At 37.7% G+C, this 23,574-nt stretch overlaps 2 protein-coding genes across 5 annotated transcripts in view; one reads left to right on the forward strand and one right to left on the reverse strand.

Annotated features, from left to right (window-relative positions):
* The window catches only part of PEAK1 (pseudopodium enriched atypical kinase 1), a 188,419-nt gene extending 169,275 nt beyond the window's left edge, over nt 1–19,144 (reverse strand). For both annotated transcript variants that reach the window (XM_037131217.2, XM_053656827.1), the window contains exon 1: nt 18,879–19,144. The gene's annotated coding sequence lies outside the window, so the exon portion shown is untranslated. The remainder of the gene's footprint in view (nt 1–18,878) is intronic.
* Nucleotides 19,145–19,255: 111 nt separating this feature from the next.
* Nucleotides 19,256–23,574, forward strand: part of HMG20A (high mobility group 20A) — a 96,495-nt gene continuing 92,176 nt past the window's right edge. For all 3 annotated transcript variants that reach the window (XM_037131182.2, XM_037131178.2, XM_037131163.2), the window contains exon 1: nt 19,256–19,775. The gene's annotated coding sequence lies outside the window, so the exon portion shown is untranslated. The remainder of the gene's footprint in view (nt 19,776–23,574) is intronic.

The raw sequence follows: 23,574 nt of genomic DNA on the forward strand, positions 1-23,574 counted from the left end.
TATATTACAAAGCCAACATTGCCCTGATACCAAGACCAGACATGGACAGACATTGCAAGCCATTATTTCCGATGAACATAGATGCAAAAATCATAAACAAAATTCTAGGCCCACCTGGTGTGACTGAGCTGGCTAGGCATCATCCTGCAAACTGTAAGGTCACCAGTTTGATTCCTGGTCAGGGCACATGTCTGGGGTGCAGGTTCTGTCCCCAATCATGGTGCATAAGGAAGGCAGCCCATCAATGTTTCTCTTTGATGTTAATGTTTCTCTCCATCTCTTTCTCCCGCCCCTACCCTTTCTCTAAACTCAAAAATAAAAATAAAAATAAAAATAAAGAAATCAAATGATATAATACATTAAAAGGATAATACATCATGATCAAGTACAGGTCATTCAAGAAACACTAAGCTGGTTCAACATATACAAATCAATCGATGTGTTACACCATATTAACAAAAGATAAAAATCATAATCATATTAATAGATGCAAAAAAGCATCTGACAAAATATAACTCCATTTTTTATTAAAACACTTACTAAAAAGGGTAAGAAGAAAAGTACCCCAACATTGTAAGTCCATACATGAGAAACCCTCAGCTAATATCTTACTAAAACCTTCTTCCATATGATCAGGAATAAGACAACGATTCTAATCTCACCACTGTTATTGAGCATAGTCTGGAAGTCCTAGCTAGAGCAATCAGAAAAGAGAAAGAAATGCCAGAAGGCATTCAAACTCGAATGAAGAAGTAAAACTGGGCAAACCAAGAACTTCTGGTCAAGATGGCAGGGTGGTAAGTTCTGCTCACCTCTTCTAATGAAAACATCAAAACTACAACTAAATTACTGAACTACCATCATTGAGGACCATCTGAAGACTGACTAGCTGAACTGAAATCCTGTACTTACAGGTATAAAATAGAAGTCACATAGAGATTGGTAATAGAGTTACACAGAATGAACAGGCCCCACACATACAATGTAGCAATTAAGAATCAGGAAGGATATTTCCGCAGTTCTAGTCTACCTTGAGAAGTGAAGGGTCACAGCCCCATAACAGGCTCCACAGTCCAGGTCACCCGTGCCAGGAAGAGGTAGCTAGGAAACATGTGGCTAGGAAAATTGACAGGGATTGCACACAAGAAAAACAAAGGGCTGTGTGAAGCTAAGACATGCTGCTCTTAAAAGGCCAATGCACAGACTTACGCAAATTCACTTACAAATTCACTTGCGCTAAGCTCCAGTGCACAGCAACAGCTCAAAAGTTCCAGAGACATATAGGAAGGAACTAAATGAACTAAGTTCAGGGAGAGGATGAAGGGGAGGGGTGTGTGTGCAACTCTCTCTGGGGATGGAAGCAGTGGCAGGTGGCACTGTTCCTTTGTGAGTTCTCTACAATCTGTACTCTGCAACAAACTGACCAACACTGTTTGCCCCGCCCTACTGATTCCCAGAGACACTGCCCTGCTCAACTCACTCAGCTGGCTGGAGATTCTTCCAGCAGCCTACCTCAGCTCCTACTACAGACTACCTCTAAATCTCTCAAAGTTCCACAAACTACCAACAACAATGGTCAGCCTAGGAGTACGTTGTAGCTCTTGCTAAGGGGTCTCAAGCCCACGACAAATGGCAACCAGTTTCAACTTGCATTGTAATTCCCATCAAATGGTCCCAAAACTGGGTAAGAGACAACCAGTCTTGGCCTGGAATGTAGTTCCAACTGAGAGGCCACAAACCTGGATCAAGTGGCAGCTAGCCTCAGCTTACTTCAGGGTGCCCACCAAAGGGTCTCAGGCCTAGCACGAGCAGACAGCCTCAGTTCACAGCAAAGCCTTTCGCAAGTACTTTGAGGCCAGCGCAAGCAGCGGCTAACTTTGACTGAACTAAAGACCCTAAAAACAAACTTGGTAGACAGCTTCAGACCACACAAAAGCATCATATAATCAAAAACAAAATACCCAAAAGGCAGTCTCAGCTGCCACCAGAGCCCCACTAGAGTGACTCGTGCTCCATGCAGTCAATCTCACAAAACAACCTGTCTGCTCTAGTCAGCTCTTGCAGCCAAACTACCACAGGAGGGTGCACACAACCCACACAAGAAACAACCATGAAACACCAAGATCAAGTGACAAGGGAGATTGTGCCACTGGGTGTCACAGGACATTATCTATATAAGGCCACTCTGTGAAGACCAGAAGACATAGAGTCTACCTATGAACCTAATACGCAGACACAAACACAGAGAGTAGGCCCAAATAAGGAGACAAAGAAACATGTCCCAAATGAAAGAACGAGGTATCTTGAAAACAACAACTATACAAAATGCAGACAAGCAATTACCAAGCACAAAGTTTAAAAGACTGGTTATTGGACAGTCAATGAACTTAGGAGAATAGATTAACTCAGTGAAATCCTTAATAATCATATAGAAACCATAAAAATGAATCAGTCAGAAATGAAGAATACAATAAATGAAGAATATGCTGGAATGGTGTAAAGAATACACAAAAATAAAATCAAAGCAGATTAAATGAAGCAGAGAATTGAATCAGTAATGAAAGACAAAGTAGTAGAATATATCCAATTAGAACAGCAAAAAGAAAAAAGTGCTTTCAAAAATTGAGAATAGATTAAGGGACCTCTGGGACAACACCAAGGATACCAACACTTGCATCATAAGGTACCAGAAAAGGGAGAGAGAGAGCAAGGGGTTGAAAACCTACCTGCAGATATAATGACTGAAAATTCCCTAACCTGGTGAATGAAATGGACATACAAGTCCAGGATGTGCAGACTCCCAAACACCATACACCCAAAGTGGCCCACACTAAGACACATCATAATTAAAATGTCAAAAGTTAAAGAGAAAGAGAGGATCTTAAAAGAGAAAAGCAACTAGCTACATACAAGGGAACTCCAATACAACTATCAGATGATTTTCCAACAGAAACTTTGCAAGCCAGGAGGAAGTGCATGAAATATTCAAACTAATGAAAGGCAAAAACTTACAACCAAGATTATTCTACTCTGCAAGGTTTTATTTAGAATCAAATGAGAGGTAGAAGTTTTCCCAGACAAAAAAAATGCTAAAAGAGTTTAATACCACTGAACCATTGTAACAAGAAATGTTTAAAGGACTGCAAATAGAAAAGATTAAAAGTCTGAACTGAATACTATAGGAACAAAAGTGCTCATTGACAAAGGCAAACTGTATAAAAGCAGTGGCTCAACCAAATATAAAGTTACTACACAAAGGCTGAAAAAAAATAGCAAGATCAAGTAAAATTACAACAAAAAACTCAGGGAAACACAAATACACACATACAAAAGGAGCAAAAATTGAGAAAAACATAAACATGGGGGGGTGAGTAAAGCTTGTAGTAATTTTAGAATGTGTTTGAACTTAAGCAACCAACCACTTAAAAAGACTGCTATAATCATGAAGCTCATGGTGACCACATACCAAAAATCTATACATTTACGAAAGAAAAAAAGGATACCACAAATAACACTATTCAATTCATCTACATACAGGAAAAAAGAGTAAGAGAATAGAAAAGGAACAGAGAACTGCAAAAATCATCAGAAAGCAATTCATAAAATGGCAATATCTATATAACAATCAAGTTACTTTAAATACAAATAGAATAAACGTGCTAATCAAAAGACAGAGTGGCTATTAAATAGATCTTAAAAAAAAAAGACCCACAGATATACTGCCTACAAGAAACCCAACTTCAGATCAAAAGACACACACAGTGCAATTAAAGAGATGGAAAAATGTATTTCACACACAAAAAATTAAACAGGTATAGTAGCAATACTTATACCAAGCAAAACAGGCTTAAAACAAAGGCTGTAACAATAAGACAAAGAAGAGTATTTCATAATGATAACATGATCAATCTAACAATAGGAAGTAACTACTGTAAATGTCTATACACACAACTTAGGAGCTTCTAAATTTATAGAGCAAATACTAACACACATGAAGAAACAGAATGACAGAAACGTGCCTGACTCTCACATGTAGCATGTCTCCAGTGTCACTGAAAGAAAGTGGTTCAACAACTGGCTCAACTGCCTGAAGGTTTCCCAGGCAGCTGTAGATGTGAAACAATTCTGTCTGCAGAATGTTCAGCATGACCCCCTGCTGACTAAAATATCAATCTCTTCAGACCCCCTACATCTGTTCTCTTTTTTTGTAGTGAAATGAATCTTTGAAGATATTCTAAACCACTTTTCATGAACCAGTGAACCAGTGAACATTCGAGGAGAGCTAAATTTGAAGCCTGTACAATCCCTGCCCTGGCTGGTGTAGCTCAGTGGATTGAGCGCAGGCCTGCAAACCAAAGGATCACGGTTCGATTCCCAGGAAGGGGCACATGAGAGGTAACTAAACATTGATATTTCTCTCCCTCACTCTTTCCCTTCCCCTCTAAAGGTAAATACATAAAACCTAAAAAAAACAAAAAAACACCACATTAATTCACTCAAAAAGAAAAAAAGCTTATCCCTATAACATGCACCATATTATATAAACTTCTGCTTTTGTCAGTCATTAACATCAACCTCTCTGAATTTTCATGAATTTCTATTTCAAAAGAATGATTATTTTAAATACTCTGGCAGCAGCATACAAACAAAATACTTAGCATAAAGAAAGAAAATGACAGAATAAAATTATTGAGCATTTAGACAGAAAATAGATAAGGAAATGGTGACCTTGAATAACACATTTAGACCAGACAGACTTAATATTTTTAGAGCATTTCACCCCAAAACAATATATACTCACTTCAGTGCACATGGAAAAATTTCCAAAATAGGCCAACATGTTAAACCACAAAAGAAGTCTCAATAAAATTTAAGAACACTAAAATCATATTAAGAATTTTTTCTAATCACAATGATATGAAACTAGAAATCCATTAAAATAAGAAATCTGAAAAACACACAAATATATGGAGGCTAAATAACATGCTACTAAACAATCAAGAAATTAACAATGAGATCAAAGAAGAAATCAAGATACCTTGAGGCAAATAAAAATGCGAACACAAGGATTCAAAATGTATGGGACACAAGCAAAGCAGTTCTAAGAGGGAGAGTCAAAGCAATCCAAGCCAACCTCAAAAAAAAAAAAAATAAGAAAATCTTAAATAAACAATTTAACCTTAAAACCTAAGAGTTCTAGAAAAAGAACAACAAAAAAGTCCAAACTAAGCAGAAGGAAGGAAATAGTAAAGATCAGTGCAAAAAGAAAGAGTCCAAAAAAATCAGCAATGAAATCAAGAACTGGTAATTTGAAAAGATTAATAAATTGCTAAACTTTTAGCCAGACCCCTTAAGAAAAGAGAGGGCCCAAATATATAAAATCAAAAATGAAATAGTGAAAACCAAAACCACAGAAATGCAAAGGATTACAAGAAAATACTACAAACAATTATATGCCAACACTGTAGACAACCTGGAAGAAATAGACAGTTTATTCTTTGACATTGGTCCTAACAATAAGGTTTAAATATGTCTCCTCAGTCAAGGGAAAGAAAAAAAGAAATGTGATTACATCAAACTAAAATGTTTTTATACAATGAAAGAAACCATCAACAAAATAAAAAGACAATCTACTAAATGGGCAAAGACACAGCTAATAAGAGGTTAATATCCAAAATTTAAAAAGAACTCATACAACTTAACACCAAATATCAAACAATCTGATTAAAAAACAGGCAGAGGACATAGATAAACATATCTCCAAAGAAGACATACAAATGGCCAACAGATATGAAAAGATGCTCAACATCATTAATCATGAGGAAATACAAATCTAAATCCACAATGAGATACTACCTCACATCTGTCAGAATGGCTATCATCAAAAAGACAATAAACAGCAAGTGTTAGTGAACATGTGGAGAAAAGAGAAGTGTTGATCACTGTTGCTGAATTTGCGAATTAGTGTAGTCACTATGGAAAACAGTGTGGAGGGTCCTCAAAAAATTTAAAATAGAACTGCTTTATGACTCCATTTCTGGGTATATATCCAAAGAAATCCAAAATGCTAATTTGAAAAGACATATGCATCCCTATGTTTACTGCAGCATTATATATAATAGCCAGGATACGGGAGCAACCTAAATATCCATCAATACATGAATGGATCAGGAAGATTGGTACGTACAATGGAATATTACTCAGCCATTAAAAAAGAATGAAACACTGCTATTTGTGACAACATGGATAGACCTAGAGGATACTATGCTAAGTGAAATATGTAAAACAGAGAAAGACAAATACCATATGATTTCACTTATATATGGAATCTAAAAAACAATATGAAGAAACTCATAGATACAAAGAACAAACAGATAGTCATAAGATGAGAGGAGAGTTGGGAGGATGAGTGAAAAAGGTAAAGGAATTAAAAACAACAAAACGCCAAATATAAAAATAGGTACAGTATTTAAGCATAGGGAATGTAGTTAAGGACATTGTAGTTACTATGTATGTTATCAGATGGGCACCTAGACCTACTAGGGTCATCATTTCACAGGTATATAAATGCTTATTCGCTATGTTGTACACCTGAAACTAATATATTATTTGTTGACTGTAACCCCAAAATAAATATTTTTAAAAACACCAAAAAAGTAACTCGCTATTTACAGATGCCATAATGCTGTATATAAAAAACCATAAAGACTCCAAGACTATTAGAAACAATAAACAAATACAATAAAATTACAGGATATGAAATCAGTATACCAAATCTGTTGTATTACTATGTATTAACAATGAATTATAAGAAAAAGAAATGAAGAAAACACTCTCATTTACAATGGCAACAAAAAGGATACAACACCCAGAAATAAACATAAAGGAAGTATAGGACCTGTACAGTGAAAACCACATGAAACTGAAGAACATACCAAGAAATGAAAAGACATTCTTTGTTCATGTTTTGGTAGAATTAACATTGTTAAAATGGCCATATTATTTAAAGCAATATACAGCAATATCCCTATGATGTTGTTCACAGAAAAAGAACAAAAAAATGCTCAAATTTGTTTGGCATCACAAAAGACCCCCAAATAGTCAAAGCTATCCTGGGGGAAGGGGGAAAGGAGCCAGAGGTATCACACTCCCTGACTCAAACTATACTATAAAGTCTACAATAATCAAACAGTACTACTTTGATGGAAAAACAGCTACACAGAGCAATGGAATAGAACTGAGAACCCCAGAAATAAAGCCCCATATACATGACCTAATAATTTTCAATAAAGAAGTCAAAAACATACAATGGAGAAAGGAAAGCCAATGGTGTTGAGGAAACTGTAAAGCCACATGCAAAAAAAATAAAACTTCCTGACACCACATACAACATTAACTCAAAATAAATTTAAGACCTGAAACAAACAAACAAAAAATACACAGAAGAAAACATCGGTGCTAAACTTATGAACCTTAGTCTCAGAAGGGTTTTGTGAACTTTACCCCAAAGGGATGGGAAGTAAAAACAAAAATAAATGGGATTACATCAAACAAAAAGCTTCTGCACAGCAAAAGAAACCATCAATAAAACAAAGAGGCAACCAACCAAATGAGAGAAGATATTGGCAAACAATATGTCCAATAAGGGGCTAATACCCAAAATACAGAAAGAACTCATACAACTCAACACAACAAAAGATAAGCCAATTAAAATTGGCAGAGAACCTCAATACATACTTTTTAAAGAAAACATACAGATTAGCAACAGATATATGAAAAGATGCTCAACTTCACTAAATATAAGAGAAATGAAAATCAATACCACAGTGAGATACCACCTCACACCTGTTAGAATGGCTATTATCAATAGGACAAGAAATAACACCTATCGTTGAAGATGTGGAGAAAAGGGGACTCTTGTGCACTGTTAGTAGGACATCAAATTGGTGCAGCCACTATGGTAAACAGTGTGGAGGTTCTGCAAAAAACTAGGAATAGAGTTACCATATCACCCAGCAACCCTTCTTCTGGGTATCTACCCAAAAATATTTGAAAACAAGTATTCGTAATTATATATGTACCCCTATGTTCATTACAGTATTACTCACAATAACCAAGACACGGAAACAATCTATGTCCTTCAATCGATGACTGGATAAAAAGATGTGGTACTTATATACTACGTAATATTACTTAGCCACAAAAATGATGGAAATTTGCCATTTGCAACAACATGGATCTTGAGAGTATCATGCTAAGTGAAATAAGTCAGATAAGAGGACAACAACATATGATATCATTTATATAGGAAATACAAAACACTCAGATGCACAGTTTAAAACACTGGTGATCAGAATCCTCACAGAACTGGTTGATTATCGCCACAAATAAGATATACATATGAAGGCGAAACTAATTGAAATGAAATGGAATTACACAGGAAATCAATAGCGATGAAAAGGAAAATGGGTCTCAAATGAATGGAGTGGACCAGAAGAAAGCAAATAATGGCCAAACAGAAAAGAGTGAAGAAGCAAGAATTCAAAAAAATGAGGAGAGACTTAGGAACCTCCAGGACATCTTTAAATGCTCCAACATCAGAACTATAGGGGTACCAGAAGGGGGAAAGGAACAGCCATCAGTGGAAAACATATTTGAACAAATAATAAAGGAGAATTTCCCCAATCTGGCAATAGACTTCCAGGAAATCCAGGAAGCTCAGAGAGTCCCAAAGAAGTTGGACCCAAGAAGAAACACACCAAGGCACATCATCATTACATTAGCCAAGATTAAAATGAAGGAGAGAATCCTAGAAGCAGCAAGAGCTAAGGGGACAGTCACCTACAAAGGAGTTCCCATCAGACTGTCAGCAGATTTCTCAAAAGAGACCTTACAGGCAAGAAGGGGCTGGAAAGAGGTATTCCAACTCATGAAATCCAAAGATCTACAACCAGGATTGCTCTATCCAGCAAAACTTTCATTTAGAATGGAAGGACAGATAAAGTGCTTCTCAGATAAGACCAAATTCAAGGAGTTCATCATCACCAAGCCCTTATTATATGAAATGTTAAAGGGACTTATCTAAGAAAAAGAAGTTAAAAAAACATGAACAGTGCAAGGACAGCAAACTCACAGTTAGTAACAACCACACCTAAAACAAAAGCAAACTAAAAGGGCAGCTAGATCAGGAGTGGAAACATAGAAATGAAGATCTCAAGGAGGGTTAGCAACAGGGGAGTGAGAGGAGGAGAAGGGGGGAGAAGGGGGGAGAAGGTACAGAAAATAAGTAGCATAGACAGTAGATAGAAAATAGATGGGGGGGCAAGAATAGTATGGGAAATACAGAATCTAAAGAACTTGAGACACATGGTCATAAACTAAAGGGGGGTAATGGTGGGGATGGGGGGTAGGGTAGAGGGGAATAAAGGGGGGAATAGAACTGTAATGGCATAATCAATAAAAATAAATAAATAATTAAAAAAAGAAATACAAAACAAAAGCAACACATGAATTAACAAAGCAAATTCATAGATACAGACAACAGTATTGCAGTTACCAGAGGAAAAGAGAGTTGGAGGTAGTACAGATTGGGTAAAGGAGGTCAAATATATGGAAGCAGATGGAAGAAAACTAGACTTCAGGTGGTGAGCACACGATGGAATATACAGATGTTGTATTATAAAGTTGTACACCTGAAACCAATGTTACCAGAAGAAATTTAATTTAAAAAATTTTAAATGCAAAAAAAAGACATGTACACAGGAGAAATATATCAGAAATCTATAGATGGATAGGAGTCTGTTACCAAAGATTTTTAAACAATCTATCTGAATAAGACATAGTCAACTGAGCAAAATGAAGACATAAATTAGTAAATAATCCTAATGCTCTTCTTAACTGTTCCTGTGTTCTCAACATAAATTAAGTTTCCAACAGAAATTATCTCCCCACTTTTTAGTATTCCCCACAAGAAAACTGCCACTAAAGCCTGATTACATTTCTGGTCTTTTCTACAAAAACATTTGCCCCCTAAAATTAATAAATTACAAAATTCATTCTTCTTTTATTAAAAATATCAACACACTTTTAAAATAATTATTATATACTTTACCATCCTCTCAGATGATTGGATGTTCATTGCCCAAATGTAAATATAGTTAGCTTGCTCCTAAAATTCCAAATGAAAGATAGAAGCTTCATATTATAGTTCACTCATACTAGGTTGCAAATGTGTGTCTTCAAACACATCTTAATATATGTTGAAAGGCAAAACAGATGAATTTGTTGTTCAAATTCAAAATGAGGAAAATGATTTTATTACCTATTAACAGCTGATGTTTTCAACTCCTCTTAGGCCAATCCTAACTAATGCACATTACCTTCTCTTTTAGGGAAACTGAAACTTAATAGTTGAACATGGAGCTAAGTCTTCAGTGACATACTCTAGTAGCAAAACTAAGGTTAAATAACTAAAATCAAAAGAAAAGAAATGGTTCTACCAAGGAAAATGTCTTTCAAAAATTACTTGAAAAGCCTTATAGGAATTCTCAAAAATGAAAAGGATTCTCTTTTCCTATACTGTGATAAAAGGGAAAGAGTTCAATTATCTAGCAGTGATAAAGAAAAAGGGACAAACTATACATTCCAAAGGAAGACTTACAAGATACAAAGATGAAGTCAGTGAGTCAGAAGTGACAGCAGTTTGATGTCTGGGCAACCATGTGGACAAGGACCTCCCTGACAAACTCAGAAATCAGACAAGAGTCAGTTGATGGAGAAGGGAGGTAAAGACAGTTTATCTTGTGGAAATGAGTGAGTGCAAGTGAATATATTCAGCATGTGTGAAGTATTTGCAACTAGATCATAGGTAAATTGAAGTTGCCAGACTTAAGCCTCTTTCCCGGTCCTGGGGGTGGCTGGTTTTCTATGCATTTCGAGAGAGGTTGGCTCAGAGTAGGAATTCTCCCAGCCCCCTCAAATTGGATACCCTGTTAATAAAAACCTCTTTTCTTCCCCACAAATATTCGTGTTATGCTTATACACAAAAACAAGCAGCCAGACCCCAGACTGCTGGATTACAATAGGCCATTACAAAACTTAGCTACAAAAGCACTGAATGTACTTCCTAATTCTGGCTTCAATTCAAGGACAGAATACAAACTGCATTACTGCAATTCTACAGAAGCCATCAAGTGGGGTGTGTAATAGATATATGGGCTACAACATTTGAGCAGAAAGGAGCTGGAATACAGGACCAGGAGAGCCAACTCTCAAGGTTTATCATATACCAGCATCCTTGTATACCCTTGAAGGTAGTAAAATCTTCATTGTAAAAGGATGTTTATAGTATATGTCAAGCAGAGAGCTGCTACATTTCATTCAGTCTTCCAGTTCCATCACAAATCATCAATCCAAGTATATATTTCATTGCTGATTTGAAACATGTAATAATGACCACGATGATAGCAAGGACAAATATATTAACTTTACAACTAATATTTGAGACTTACTACATGCCAAGCAATACACTTAGTGTTTTGTAGTAATTATTAATCCTTAAAATAATCCTATGAGATAGATATTTTTACCCCATTTGACAAATTTTTCAAAATATTAAGCTTGGCGGAACTGAGATTCAAACCCAAGTAACAATGAAAATTTCATTAACAACTTACAGCACATCATCAACTTATGTACCAACAAAAAAAATTACCTAATTATTTTAGCAATCAGAGCTATTTGATTACCTGAATGAAAAGCAGAGCATGATATTTACTCAACTGTGTAAGCAAAAGCAGGAAGGAGGCAGAAGAAAGGGTTACATTCCACAGCAATTCCATTACTTTCAAATAAATATCATGACCCTATCAATTAAGCATGGCCTGCTGTAGAGATAATTAGAGCTCTCCAGATCAAAGGTTCTCCATCTGTTTTCCACCTGACACATGGTGATGGATGAGGGCACTAGAAGCTGATAATATGGTACCATCATATGCTCAAGACACCTCCACAGACTACACACCTCCTGTATAGGCCTATGTGAAAAGTCTCAGAACATCAGCTATACCTCTGTGCCTCTCACCCTTCTCAGGAAAACACTCGAATGAAAGTTGGTAAAAGTAGTATGAATTTTCTGTATCAAATAATATTAGTATTTATTGAAGACTGGTACCATGTCTTAGAATAGACATGTTCTAAGCCCTTTGCCTATGTTAATCCTCAAATGACATTATAAATTCGTTACTATTTTATTCCCATTATATAGATGAAGTGAGACACAAAGTAAGTAATTTGCTGCAGATCACATATGAGGAAAATGACAGTACCAAGATTTCAATAAGGAGGCCTGTTTACAGATTCCCAGCTTTTAAACAACAATACACTGCCTCTCAGCTTCCCTGGAGCATAACCTAATAGACAGGTATCCTGGGGAATTCCAGAAACTCTCTGCATGATGCCACAACCAAAACAATTAAAAAAAACTCTTGCCTTTGCAGGACACACCCAAAAGGCTCCCTAAAACTGTGAGGATTCACTCTTCCACCAAGATTTTAATTTAGTGTCACAGGGACCTCAGATCCCAGCCCCACAGACCCAGAAAAAAACTTCATTTAGAGACTCTCTCCTTATCTTTGGGAAAGATGAGCAGTAGGAATCATCTTAGTAATCCTAGCAAAAGACACTAGCTATGAGACAGCCCAGCTCCACAGTGCTACTGCTGGGCTACATGGACTCAACAAATCATTACACAAAGACTAGGAGCACAACCCCTTGCTCTGAAAGAAGATCTGTGCATTAAAGATCCACTCAGTCTTCTGGGTAGGGTTGTTCGCATGTCGTTCATTTAAGAATATTTACTATTAGTCTGCTATACACCAGGCACTATTCTAAATGCTGGAATACCCCTGTGAATAAGAGATCCTACATTCATGGACTTTACATTCTAGTGGGACAGAAAAATGGGTCTATATGGACCAATAAAAGCCAGCTCCAAATACAAGAAGAAAGGGTGCTGGCACCATCCTAAATTCAGGATGAAAAAAATGTAAGCAAAAGGGGCATTATTTATTCTGAATGGCATGAATGCTGGAATCTTTTCAACTACAATTCAAGAACACCAAGAAAAAAACTCCTGCTAACTTAAAATTAAAAGCAATATAAACTGATGGCACTGTTTATTGCTCAGAATAACTTAACAGTGCCTACCTGCAAGTACCTAAAAAAAGAAATGAAAGAATAAAAATATATAAGCTTGGACCATTTACTTCACTTAGAACTTTCTCCCAAAACAGGGAAAAGAAATCTTTTATCAGAGAAATCCCAAATTATGCCACCTCTTGACATTGTTTATATTATTGGGTTGGCCAAATTGGTTTTTTCCATAAGATGGCCCTAGTAAGCATTTCGTTGTCTTGAACTTCATTCAAAACAATTGTTACACTGTATTGTGACAGGTGTCATATCAGCGTGCATTAAAAAAATTATAAAACTGGTGAATTTTTGTTAGCCATTTCAATATTGAAGATGGAAGAAAACACACATTTTTGGCATATTATGCTTTATTACTTCAAGAAAGGTGAAAACGCAACTGAAACGCAAAAAAAGATTTGTGCAGCATATGAAGAAGGTGTTGTGACTGACTGAACGTGTTGGAAGTAGTTTACGAAGTTATGTCCTGGATTTTTCTTGCTGGACAATGCTCCACAGTTGGGTAGACCAGTTGAAGTTGATAGTGATCACATCTAGACATTAATTGAGAACAATCAACATTATACCACATGCGAGATAGCCAACATACTCAACATATCTAAATCAATAAAGTTATTGGTGAAAGTGGAAAATGTGTCTTTTACTTTATGGTAAAAACTAAATGGACTTTTTGGCCAACCCAATACATTTTTCTATCTCCTTAAGAAAAAAAATGGTTTGGAGAACAATGGGTTTTAGATCCTGGCTCCTTCGCTTGGTAGTGTTTGTCTCTAGACATGTTATTTAACCCCTCTAATCTGCAGTCTCTTCATTTGAAGGAGAATAACAAAGGAAAGACTATAAAGTTAATAACCTTTTAGAAATAAGGTAGTAAAGTATCTAGCCTACATAGGTAGTACTCCATAAATAAAAGTTAGTATCATTGCTCCCTCCTCACAAGCAGGCTCTTCAGCTTCACACTAACCTCTAGCCTTCGATGCCCCTCATTTTCTTCCAATTGAATCACATTTGCCAGGCTTGCTACTCCTGATCCAAGCTGGACTCCACAATTCTTTGTATCAGGCACAATCTTGAATATCATTAATTCCCTTAACTAACTGTTGGTTTCAGATACCTGTACCAAGCAGGCATCTGCAAAGCTGTGAATAACAGCCTGGGCCCTGGCACAGAAGCATCAGTGTTTGAACCCCAGCTGTTCATCTTATAATCAAGTACCTACATTATGAATTCCTGTGAATTTCTTCAATTATATCCTGGATAATCGCTGCTGAAGGAAAATCAAACCACACAAATTGGTACTACTACAAATTCAAGGTGTACAATTTCAAATGCATCCTCAGTACTGCATAACAATCCTTTATTTTCCTAGTCATGTGTCTGCACCCACGCCTCTCTCCCACCCCATTTCCTTGAAAGCTATTATAAACTCATATTGTCAAGACTCCCTATTCAACTGTGTTCCCCTTTACTCTTACCGGATACTCAAAAATGAGAAGACATGTCATCAACTCTTTCTCCTTCCTGTCACTGTGAATTACAAACTTATTTACCCTGCCTCCAACTTTAGCTCTTTCTTTTCTGCTCACTGAAAACGAAAAACTACCTTGTACCCAAGGCCAATATCCCAAGCAATGCACTGGATCCCATCTGCTCCTATTGCCTCCAAATCCTCAGCTCCTTCAATCGCCTCTCTTTTCCCCTCTCACTCTCCCACCCTGCATGTTCAATTTCTCCCCTCCAATGGTTCTTTCCAATCCCACATAAAAATGCCCCAAACTCTCTTAATTTAAAAAGGAGGGAAAGGAGTAAACTTCTCTAAACTTCCTTCATCTCCCTCCCTCCACCTATACTCTCTCTTCAGTCTTTTGTTTAAAATACTGAATCCCTCTCAATTAGCTACACTTTTGGCTTGTTAGTCATTCTTCAACTCTTTTAAATGACATATTAATCAAGTCTCAGCAACTTTATTCAGTCTCCATCTTACTTGGCCTTTTCATGGCAGGATACAATGTTGACCACTCCTAGTCCTTGAAATATTCTCCCTCAGTTTCTGTGCCAAATCTCTCACAGTTCCTTTTTTTCATCTTTCATCTACCTAGTTCAAATGGATGGCTCTTCTCCAGTTGCTTGCCCCATTCAGTGGCTCACAACAGAAATGTGGAAATCATCTTAAATCTTCAATTTTATTCAACTTCATAGTCTGATTATTTACCCAGTCCAGTTGATAATACTTCCTAAATCTCTTATACATCTAAGCTGCCTTCTACATCCCTCATCATTTCTTACCATGATTGGCTTCACTCGTCTTGCTTCCAGTTTTGTCCTTCTCTAATCAAGCATTCACTTGACAGCCAATACGATAAGTCTAAAACACAAATATGATTCTATGGCAGCATAATTTTTCCCCACTAAGTTTCACAGCCTTCAAGATAAAGTTAAATCTTCTTAGCTCAGTTCATAAGGCATCAATGAACTGGTTTCTTAATACTTCTTCAGTCCCTATTCTAAAACTATGCTCAGTGTGACCACTGAGCACGTAGTACTTGAATGTGACTAGTCCAAACTGAGACGTGGTATAAATGTAAATGCATACTAGATTCTAAGGACTTAGGATTAAAAAGCAAATATCAAGTATCTCAATAATACTTTTTCTTATATTGATTATATGTTGAAATGATAATATTTTGTATATATCAGTTTAAATAAAATATATTATTAATTTCATTTTCCTTTTTAATGTGGTTAAATATAAATTTTTAAAAATACATATATATGACTACATTTGACTCATTTTTACAGGACAGTGCTGCTCAAAAATGTCCTTTCCTTTTTTCTAAACCTAAATAACTCCTACCTATTTTTGAAGATTAACACAGGTAACCCAGTAAAATGTATTTCAAGACACCCGCTGACCCCAAGACCCCAAGTCTTGGTATTTGGTAAATAACCCCTCCTCCTCTCTGCTTCCATCCATAAGCTTCTGCTTATCCCTGTTACACAACACACGACGTTGTAATTATTGGTTATCAGCTATCTTCTCCTAAACTACTGCTCCTTGCAAAAAGAAGTATAATTCTATTTATACTCAGGGCTTACCACCATGTCTACCACTCAAAAGGCACTCAAAATACTTTTCAAACAAATGTGAACTATCTATTACTGGCCTTAAAGTTACTAGAAATTCTTCAAGGAAAACAAACCACCAATGGAAGAGCCTAGACTTTCTCAGGAGCTCCCTAGTAATGAAAGGACTGGGGTGGAGGTGAGGAGTAGGAATTACAGTAGAGAACAGCAATGAGAAAATAAAGCTCATCACATACACGTCTCTTACAGTGAAAGTAGGGATTTGCAGTAGTGATAAGAAACCACGAACTCACATTTGGCATGCCACAGGCACCAGTTTGGTTCCTATATTACTCAACCCATCCATCAATAGTATGATTTGGCAGGTTCCGATACAAACAACTAGAGCCCAGCACCTGTTTCACTTAAACAGCACATCATTACAGTTAAAAACAAAAACAAATGTCTCTAGTGAAAAAAATGCTAATCTCATGATGCTTCACCATGAAGCAATTTAGGAGAATTATACATGAAATGTGCCAGAGCATGAATTTATGACTGATGCTTATTTGGCAAATGTGGTTGGCACTGCTAGATATTAAAAGCTATGTATGCAAATAAGCAAATAAAAGTTTTTAAGCTCTCAAACTTAAATATTTACATATCTATAAATGTACAAAGATAAAGTTTATACAAAACATTCCAGTAACAATTTTTTAATCTGATTGTCAGGAGTTATGAAATGGTGTTATTTCTTTATGGTCCTCCTCAGAGTAGACTCCTAACAAGGAATGTTAATGAGGAACAAAAATTATCAAGGAAGTTTCTCTGTACTATCACTGGATAAAATGAATAGTCATATATCATAACAGGTTGAAGTGATCTTAACTTTTCCTTTCCCCAAAACACTTTTCTTCCCATTCTGGAACCCAGCCAAATATAAATGTCAATCCTTAAAACAAGGGGTAGAGGATGGAGAGGAAGACCAAATACCAAAAAGCCTTTAAGAAAATAATCTGACTTTTTCCCCATCTAATATAGTCATGTTAGTTTCCAAAATAAAGATATGACAAAATATTTCCTCCTCTTTCCCTCAGCTATGGACAGACGTTTGTTTTTTCACATAGCTTATGCATTGGTCATAGCCAAAACTGACCAGTAATGGTACTGTATGAATCCTGCTTCCATTGTTAACTGTTAATTTCTGGCCTAAGGCTACAGCTCCAAATTCGAAGCCAAGAATACGTACCATACCTGCCAATGTAGTTACTACACGAGTAACCAGAGAAGTGCTAGGTACTTCACAAAATAATTAAGGTAGTCAGTGAATTGGGCTACCTAGATAGAAATGCTCAGAGCTTACAGGATATCCAAAATTGCTCTTGGAAAGTTTCACCCAGTGGAGAACTCACGTTTTTCACTACCAGACTGCAGAGAGCAATATATGGGTTCTCCGACATTTCATTTATCAGGAAAAGACTTTGTGGCTAAACAAAAATCAGGAGCTAGGCCCAAAACAGAATCCTTAAGGCAATCCCCATTTAGGTCAAAAGGTATTGATATACATCATCCAATGACCTAAAAAGAAAGCGTTTTATATACGTCACCAAAGATTTAATTCAACGTATACTCTCACCACATTTAACAGTTGCAGAGGTAAAATGATGTGGGTTTTCTATAGCAAGGTCAATAAAGATGAAATCTAATTTTCCTTCAACTCAACGCCAGCTTTCTAATAACTCCATTCCACAGCTCTCAAATTCCTACCCTTGGATTTTAAAAATAACGGATCGCAAGTAAGTAGCATGTAAAGATGGGAGGGCTCCTCTTTCCTGTTGCTCTCGGCAGTCTTTAACGTCGTCAGATCACGAAAAAAAGAAATCAAGCTCCCAGACGGGTGCTGCAGGCGACGGGGAGGGGGTACGGGAGGGGGTTCATATCGCAAGTCCACGGTGTGGGGGTGAAGAAAAGTTGCAAGGACGGGTAAGTCAAAGGGCAGAGGAGAAACAAACTGACCAAGAGAACCACTCAAAACCGTGCTAACCCGCACGTTAGGAGTCTCACAAGCCCGCAGCCAGAAGTGAACCAGCGAAGAGCTACGGGGTTTCGTCGCGGTGCTGCAGGCGAGGCTGAGCCTGGTGCTCCCTGGTTTGGGCCAGAATGCCCGAGTAGACAGACGTACGGGAGCGAGAGAAGTCATTCCTACCCCAGCCTCCCCGCGTCCGGCTCCTCCAGCCTTCACTTTCCTCCCGGCCGCACCCGGGGTCCTACCTCGGCGCCATGTCCCAACTTTCCCTCCTCTGGGGGGCGCCGAGCTACAGGGGCCGCGGCGGCCTCCTAAGAAGGAGGAGGAGGAGGAAATCAGCACCACAGGGAGTGGGAGGGGGCGCGGGGTGCTGGCGGGCCCCGGAGTCTGAGGGACCCTGGGAGTCGGAGTGCCCTCACCCAGCCAGCCGCCCAAGCCCACGCGGCGGCGCTACCCAGACAGCGCGATACTCCGCACGGATTCCCCCGACTCAGCGCCCTCACCCCGCGGCGACCCTAGTCCCACAAGCCGCCGCGGGAGAAGGGAATGAAGGGGACGCGGACAGCCCTACCACCGTTACCTGAGGCGCGCACATGTTGCCGCGGTGACCACCATCGCCGACCGTCCAGTCCCCTTCCTAGTCACGGAGGCCACAACAGCCGAGCAAATGACACTCAGAAGTAACTAACTACTCGTCCCCGCCGAGTACACCGCGCGCTCCCGGCCACACACAGACAGACACCAGGAGCCGGCCAGTTTCCTTACGGCCCCGCGCAACGCCCATTCGCGCGCGCTCCCGCCCGCGAGCTCCAGGAGGAGCAAGCACAGGCGCGCGCACAAGCCCAGTCTCACTACAGTCTCGCGGAAGAAGTCATTTGCCCCTCCTCTCGCATTCCTCCCGATTGGCTCCGGAGGGCGAGATAACCGGAATGGCAGGAAGGGAAATTTCGGTTCAAATAAGGGCTTGAAGACAAGGGAAATGAGGGTTTGGCCTAATTGTCCGATCCCTTCGGTCGGGCTGCCGTTGGATACGGGACTTGTGTATTGAAAGACGCCAGTATACAATAATTGCCGATTTAAACCCCAATACTTCTTACAGGCCTTAACGATTAAAAACACTACATCTCCCAGAAACCTCCACGAAAGAGCTCTTCTCCTGCATAATCACGTAGGCCTTCTCCGCACTAGAACAAATAATCCCTTCGTTTTTCTTAAGGTATTGGGCATAATACTTCATTTTTCTCCTCACCGAAAGAACTTTAAGTGTTACTGCGATAATAGAAGTTGCCTACGAGAAGGTAGTTAAGCGATTAGGTAAACAGGAAGGACATAAAAAATAAAGTACTGCGGAGGAATTTTTCTCAAGCTGTGCGACGCTGAAGGAGAGTGAATGCGATCGAGCAGGGCTCGGAGGATTGTCCTCTTTCCAGGGAACCTTCTTTAGCCCCAGGCCCCTGCCTGCCTCTGTCGTCAGCAGGTCAGTAAGCAATGCGGACTTGGGGGTGGTCACAATGGAAGTGCCCTTCTGCCTCTTTTAATTAAGTTGTTAATTGGTTTGTATTTTGAGGCCGACTGAATGGAGGCACCTCACTTCCGGCTGGGGGAGGGGAAGGGTTGGAGGCTGTCTTCGGGCAGCGGGGGGTAATAAAACTCACTTCCTGTGGGGCTAGTGTAATGGTTCAGGGTGTTCTACCCACTTCCTGTGTCGGCTAGGGCTTGAAAACGGAATGGTTACTGCCATTTACACAGTCCATGTTTTAAAGATTGGGGATTGTGTTTCATGTGAGAAGTTTGGTGATTACACTAATCTCTGCTGCTAATAATGTCCACCCTCCAGTCAGAATTTATGTGAGGTTTGTTTTCAACGTGCATTATGGAATATCTTCTCCACAAAATTTTCTTAATGCGTTCTTCAAAGAATTCTAAACCCCATGTTAAAATTCTCTATTCACCTCTGCAAAATGACACACTTTCTTGTGTGACTTACAATTGCCCACCTCTGTCCTTACACTGTCCAGCGCTCACCGAGCCTGGTGCTGTATGTTTGTCTTGACATGCTACAACAAGTGTCGCCACGATTTTGTTACAGTACTCGATATTTTACATAAATTATGAGGCATATTCAACTTACCAGAATGAAAGTATCCACATGCATGTTATCTCAACTAATATGATTGGTTATTTTACATTCTTAGACGTGTTGATTTTAGGCTGCAGGTTCTGCCCTGTGCCTGAGAACAGGCTTCCTCAGCCTTAAAACTTCTTACAGGTAACATGTAGCATTTGCAAAAGTTAGACTTTACTGCGTTTTCCTCTTTATAATTTAATTAAGAGATTCAAAAATGGTATCTGATCTTTGCGGTTTTAAAGCATGGTGCAAGGATCAAGAGATTCAGCTCATTTTAAAAGTGTCAGGGATTGGCTCACAAAGGACAAAAGATGAATAAGAACTTTATATTTTTCTTGTATTCTCAGTGTTTTATAAAGAAACTATACGTAAAGTGATAATAAACACTCCACAATTTTTATTCCTTAGCTTCTGTTTTTAAGTACCACAATACTTGGGTTGGTGACTATGTACTGAAGGAATCAAGCAATTTAGAGTTGGGGAAATCTAAACAACTTTAGTAATTTTAGAATATCAAGTGAACTGTAATGTCTTTCAAAGGATTTTTAAAAGGATAAATAAAGCCCGTGTATTTTTCCTTTGGATTGTTATCTAACCTGTCCTCAGCTTTTGTAATTATAATTCCAGTTCCTTTAAAAAGGTGTTAGAGTTTATTAGAAAAATATGCTTTAAACTGAATGTTACAGTAAAGGGAAAAATATATGTTTTAACCTTCTGAAGACAAAATATCTCAGACAATAAAATCAATGAGTTGTTTTTTTAAACACTACAAAATTTCCGCAGTAGTTGAAAAGGCAAGACAAAATAATGTCTTATTATTATAAGATTAGGAATACATAGGCCACCTCAAGCAAGTATGACATAATTAGAGAAAATGCGTTCACTTTCTTCTCTATTACTGTAATAGAGAAGAAAATATGATATTCTGGCAAATTAAACTGTAGTATTAGGAATTATTGAAGTAAAGATTGTGGTGCTAAATGAAAACGATATTAAAATACTTGTTGAGATATATTGGTATTACCTTTTGGAAATTGTCTTTGGAAAGCAGAAGGTTTTTTTTTTTTTTAATTGGTTTCTATGCTATTCCATGAAAGAAATACAGTATAAAAGAAATAAAAATTGCTCGAACTGAAAGATTCGAGCAGCTTGAAGAACTGTATGTTCAGAAGAAAGCAATATATAAAGCACATACCTGAGAGAAGGTGGTTTGTGATAAGTGGCAGTTATTCACTGTTTCCACAAAAAAAATTTAGAAAAGCTTTTGAAAAATAGAAGGAAAGTACATGGAACCTGCTTTTAATCACAAAGTATTTCTGGGGAGAGGTTTGCTATCTTACAAAGGGCTTTTTTAAAATACTCTTTGTTGTAGTTTTCATTGCCTGTCCTACTAGGTTGGCCAAAAAATCCATTTAGTTTTTACCATAAAATAAAAGACATATTTTTCATTTGTACTAATAACTTTATTGATTTGAATATTTTGAGTATGTCAGCTGTCTCCCATTATTGGCTTCTAGTGGGTGGAGGCCAGGATGCTGCTATACATCTTCCAATGCATCAGACAGTCCCACAGCAAAGAATTATCTGACCAAAATGTCAATGAGACCAAGAAACTTTCCAAACCACTTTTGACACATTTGATCAGTCACAGCACCTTCTCCATACAATGCACAAATCTTTTTTTGCATTTTAGTTGCATTTTTACCCTTCTTGAAATAATGAAGCACAATATGCCAAAAACGTTGCATATCTTCTTCCATCTTTAAACATTAAAATGGCTTCACAATAATTCACCCATCTTGATACTTTTTTTAAAAGCATGGTGATGTGACAGCTATCATAATATAATCTAATACAATTTTTCCAATGAAGTTAAGCACTATTAGAGCCATGGCAGGAAAAAAACTAAATGAAATTTTTGGCCAACTCAGTAATAGAAACATATTATCAAAATTAGAAAAATGCTTTTTTGTAAGTGTACTCTTGTTATGTCTAGATAAATAAATGAATTTGAGATATTTCATTCCATTATTTGCCATCTATAATAAAGAACTTGTCCGTTTTGTAGAGTATTTAGATTAGATTGCCATTTTCTTTTCTAAAAGCAGTCATTGGATGCACTGCTCACAGCTGTTTGAAATATTAAAACAGTAAGTCAAAATTCTGGATTTCGGAAAATTTAAAAAAAAATTCTGGATTCCATCACATTGGAATTTGATTAATCACAGAATGCTGGATACCATAATAACGCAAAAGTATCTTCAGTATACTTTGCCTCTTCGCACAACCAAAAGGAGGAAGAAGTGTCTTTTCATTCTTTTGTTTACTGTTCTTTGTAAAGTCATGCTGATATTTTACAATTGCTGCTTTTTGTTTGTTGTTTTAGTAGTTTTTGCCATGAGGGCAAGTGTTAAAGAGAGTATCCTAACAACTTGAATGGTTTTTAAACTTATTACTCTGCTTCTTTTTCTCTATTTCAAGGCCTTCAAGAATATTCAAATGAGAATATTTCCCCTTGCATAACTTTTCATTACTTCAACAGAAGTTTATTGACTGTATTCTATGTGCTAGTTACTGTTCTAGGGAGTTGGTATACATCAGTGAATACAGACAAATATCCAGATTCTTCTGAAGTTTACTCTAATTTCCAAATTAAAACTGGATTTTGCTCCCTTGGTATTCTTATGTAATATCTATAGTATGATCTTGTTCAGATTGGATCAGGAAGCAGCCCTAACATTGATCTTTCTTGGTCTTGATCTCTAAGCCATTCTAAACCCAGTTTTGAATATTTTAGCCTAATTTTTCTCCAGACCATACAAGCATTTGTGTTAAATATTCAGCCCTTTTCACTGACACGTGCATGTTAATCCTACCATACTAGAATCCTTGGATGGTAAAAACAAGTGGAAATGAACAATGGGGAAAATAAGGAATCTGGCAGGCCTAGGTGCAAAACTGGTGTCAACATTTTACTAGCTAACTTAACTGGCTTGGCAACTTTGAGCCATTTACTGGACCTATCTGAGCCTCAGTTGTCATAAACCTCAATGGGCTTTTGTGGTGGATTAAGGATATTATCTCACCTAGCACGATACCTTGGTATTAGGAGCTTAATGAATGCTATTATTTGCCCCTCAGTCTTGCT

The sequence above is a fragment of the Artibeus jamaicensis genome, unplaced genomic scaffold (assembly GCF_021234435.1).
Source record: "Artibeus jamaicensis isolate MK-2021 breed Jamaican fruit bat unplaced genomic scaffold, CSHL_Jam_final scaffold_286, whole genome shotgun sequence".
NCBI lineage: Eukaryota > Metazoa > Chordata > Mammalia > Chiroptera > Phyllostomidae > Artibeus > Artibeus jamaicensis.